This window comes from Hyperoodon ampullatus (genome assembly GCF_949752795.1).
Source record: "Hyperoodon ampullatus genome assembly, chromosome: 2".
In the NCBI taxonomy this organism is placed as follows: Eukaryota; Metazoa; Chordata; class Mammalia; order Artiodactyla; family Ziphiidae; genus Hyperoodon; species Hyperoodon ampullatus.
The window spans coordinates 139,012,527-139,017,071 of NC_136915.1; positions in this window are offsets into that span (position 1 = coordinate 139,012,527).

Consider the following 4,545-nt stretch of genomic DNA (forward strand, 5'->3'; position numbering starts at 1 on the left):
ATATTCTTTTCCCTGTGAATCTCTCAAATCTCCATCTTCTCTGGACCTCCACTCACATGTGAGCCTGGATTTCAAGTCTATGTATAGCCCCAGAAATACATGTTTTTTTTAAGCATCCCTACTGATTTTAATGCTAGCTTGTAGCCAGCTAACTGCTTCTCGCCTACAGAGAACACTGAGGGTTTCAAGTGCGAACCAAGCAGTATTGCTTCTGTTCCTGGCTCAGCACCTGGGAAAGAAGGTAAGCCTCAGCAGTGGCGCCGGCTCCTGAGTTGATTGCAAAGAGTTGACTTTTTGGAGTGGTTTCATCAAAAGCATGCCTTAACGTCAGGTCTCTCACACAAAATAAGGGAGAGAAGAGGGTCTACTGGACCACGGATAATAACACCTGAGCTGGAATTATACACAGTCTTGATATTTCTTAGCAAGGCTCATCTTCAGCAAGCAAGTACCTATATAGTGCTGGTAGAAAACAGACAAAGGAATGGTCCCAATCCTGGGAAGAGGTAGAATTTTAAGGTAGGAAGAGGAACTTAACCAGAAAGTAAGAGTTTTAAACTTTTTTTTTCTTCCCATAGTAATAACAACTTAGCACTTTTCTCTTTGAGGGGAAAAAAGCTTTGAGTCATGAATGCTTTCTGCAGCTGGCTGCACCATATGCAGTATTCAAAAGACAAGAACTAGCTAATCATAGAGAACCAGCGGCAGCTTAACAGCCCTCTGCTGGCTTCCAAAGGGCTTATAATTGAGTGCAGATGGTCCCGGCAGGATGGGTATGAATCCCTGCTGACTCGGGCCAAGGGGGGCTCATGAAGCCTCCCAGCCCTGATTGTGCCCTCGTGGGAGCCACTGAGGAAGGAGGGGAGGCAGGTGGTGTGAGAGCCTGCTGGCTGCCTCCTGCCCAGCCTTCCCTTGGCTGTGTGGACAGATCTTCAGGCTGCAGAGTGTAGCCAGGCAGTATTGTTGGCCTCAGGCTGTACTGCCAAGTCCTAACGGCTACAGAGGACAAAAATGGGATCACAAGTCCTGAAGTCCAAAGGCTCTGCCTATTCTTTCTTCTTGTCTCTGCAGGAACCAGCATAGAGATTGTGCTTCAAGGTTGACGCCTGGCCATTTGGTGACAGTGCGGAGTGAGCGCTAAGACGTGTCTGGCTTTGTGCCATCACTTCCGTCATCTCCAATCCAACTGGATCTATAAGAATGAGGGAGGACATATGTCTCCTCATAGGGTTTATGGAAACTGATGGTGGCAGAAAAATAACTGGCAAGAAAACAGACTTCAATTCTCTGAAAGTTGGCGACCACCTGTTTTTCATTTCTTCAGGTGTATTTCAAAGCAAAACTAGGAAATGGGTCCAGATCCCCAGTTTGGTAGCAACTTAGAGGTCTTGTGGTCCAATCTGCTGCTTGACCCCTGAGTCGCCTATAGGTTGTCTCTGAGAGGGAGATCAGCTCAGTGCGTCGTGACCACCTAGAGGGGTGGGAGGGAGAAGCAAGAGGGAGGGGATATGGGGATATATGTATATGTATAGCTAATTCACTTTGTCATACAGCAGAAACTAACACAACATTGTAAAGCAATTGTACTCCAATAAAGATGTTAAAAATAAAAACAGGACTATCATACAGAGTGAAGTAAGTCAAAAAGAGAAAAACAAATACATATTAACATATGTGGAATCTAGAAAAATGGTATAGATGATCTTATGTGCAAAGCAGAAATAGAGACACGGATGTAGAGAACAAATGTATGGTTCCAAGGGAGAAGGGGTGGTGGTGGGATGAATTGGGAGATTGGGATTGACATATATACACTATTTTTTAAATACTTTTTTTAACATCTTTATTGGAGTATAATTGCTTTACAATGGTGTGTTAGTTTCTGCTGTATAACAAAGTGAATCAGCTGTACGTATACATATATCCCCATAGCTCCTCCCTCTTGCGTCTCCCTCCCACCCTCCCTATCCCACCCCTCTAGGTGGTCTCGAAGCACCGAGCTGATGTCCCTGTGCTATGCGGCTGCTTCCCACTAGCTATCTGTTTTACACTTGGTAGTGCATATATGTCCATGCCACTCTTCTCTCACTTCATCCCAGCTTACCCTTCCCCCCCACCATGTCCTCAAGTCCATTCTCTATGCCTGTGTCTTTATTCCTGTCCTGCCCCTAGGTTCTTCAGAACCATTAAAAAAAATTTTTTTTTCTAGATTCCATATATATGTGTTAGCATACGGTATTTGTTTTTCTCTTTCTGACTTACTTCACTCTGTATGACAGTCTCTAGGTCCATCCACCTCACTACAAATAACTCAATTTCGTTTCTTTTTATGGCTGAGTAATATTCCATTGGACATATATACACTATTAATACTATGTATAAAATAGATAACTAATGAGAACATACTGTATAGCACAAGGAACTCTACTCATTGCTGTGTGGTGACCTAAATGGGAAGAAAATCCAAAAAAGGAGATATATGTACATGTATAGCCGATTCACTTTGCTCTACAGCAGATACTAACACAACATTGTAAAGCAACTATATGCCAATAAAAATTCATTAAAAAAAATAACAGGATCTGAACCCAGGTAGTATGATTCCCCCAAACCCACATTGTTTTTCACTAGTTGATGCTTCTCTAAAACAAAAACAAAAAAGCAGTCAATAGATTGTAGCTATTATTATTACTACCCCTTTAAAAGGAGAGATCTGAAATTGTTGAACTCTTAAAAAGACAGAGGATTATAATGCTTTCTTGGTGGTGGTAGCGTTGTTATAAACAAACACTAAGTTGTTTTGTATGCCATGCTTCTGGATTGTATGACATTCTAAAGGGCGGTCTAGGCTTCTGAGAAGCTTAATGCCTCATATAGCAGATGATTATTGAAGGCATATTTTTAACTTGTTTGCTGCTCTGTTTATCCTTGGTCCATCGAGCTTTACCCAGGGAAATTAAATTCTTAATATCAGGCCAAATAAAAATTAAGAAGATACCTTTTCTTGAAACATGCACCTACACGGAAAAGCAGCATAACAGTGTTTAAAATCATGGACACTGAAGCAAGGCTTCAGGCCTGGGTTCAGATCTTTGCTTTGCTACTTTCTAGTGATTTTTATGAAATTCCTTAAACTCTCTGTGTCTCAGTAGCCACATCTGTAAAATGGGCTTATGGTAATAGTAATACCTGTCTCTAGAGTTGTTATAATAATTAAGTTACTTAATCCATGCAGGGTACTTAGAACTGCTTGGCACATAGTCACTGCTCAGTCAGTCTGAACTAGTATTACATACAGACCTTCCGTCCCACAGCACAAAGCTAAAAGAAAACAAAGGAAAGTCGTGGGGCATCAACTTCTGTTTTGGGTGATTCTTGTCTATAAGCCTTATTCTTTTTAAGTGAGTGAAAAAGAAATTTTGAGAGAGAGGGCTTCAGAAAATAGCTGTGGGGATTTTACTCAGCAAATTCCAGGGCTTAAGGACAAGGAAGTGTGACATTTTAATGAGTTATAAACACCAGGTGGTGCTGTAAACAAGTTCAGTAACAGGCTCTTCACCTCCCCTCTAGCTGCCTCTGGCCTGCCACTGCCCTGCGCCCTCTTGAGCTGAAGAGACCCAGAAACCCAAGCCTCTTTTTTTTCTTCTTCTTCTTTTTGAAACAATTCCAACACATAGGAAATGTGAAAATTCAAAGACAGTTACAAAAACTTGTGGTATAATTTAATTGTTTATAAGTTAACCCCTTTTAAAAATGAGTCCACAAATAACATGTTTATTTCAGGACACAGTTTGTATAGAGCAGTGTACATTATGTTTTAAGAAATGGAAAATCACTACCAGGTGCAATCCATAATTAAACTCACAGATAACTGTTAAAAATTAACATTTTAAACACCCCAAATTATAATAACTTGATGAATAACTTCCTTTGGGAATCCAACCAAATTTGTACATATGAGGCCCAAGTCAAATGGTCCCCTGCTTCCCCTTCACCAAGCTCTGGCTACACCTTTTGTGCAGAGAAAAGACTGGGCACATGACTTGGAATTCTGGTTGCTTGTCTGAACCTTCATTATAGGGGGGGTCAGAGTTTTCCTCATAGAGAAAACTGCTGGGTACTTTCCTAGCCTCTTATCCACCCACCTCTTCCAGGCCTGGCTTGTCACTCACTACCTTCTTGAGACTATCCATTTCCATACCTGCCCCAGAGCAGATGCCCTCCTAACACTTCCTCCCTCTTTGGTCCTCCTCTTGGGAATAGTATTTCCCAGACCTAAAGATAGCAGGAGGCCATGGGGAAAGAGAAGTAAGTTAATATTTATTGAACACCTACTATGGGCCAGGAACTGTCCTGGGTGCTTCATCTGCATCATCTCATATAACAACCGCAAACCTAGTATCTGTCACCATTTTTTTTCATGTGGGGGAAACATGCTTGGAGAAATTAGATATCTAAGGCTTCCAAAGTTAAACAGCTAGTTAGTGGCCAATGCTGCATGTTTTTTCTGTCATCCCCATGAGATTGAGAAGGAGGTCAGGACTA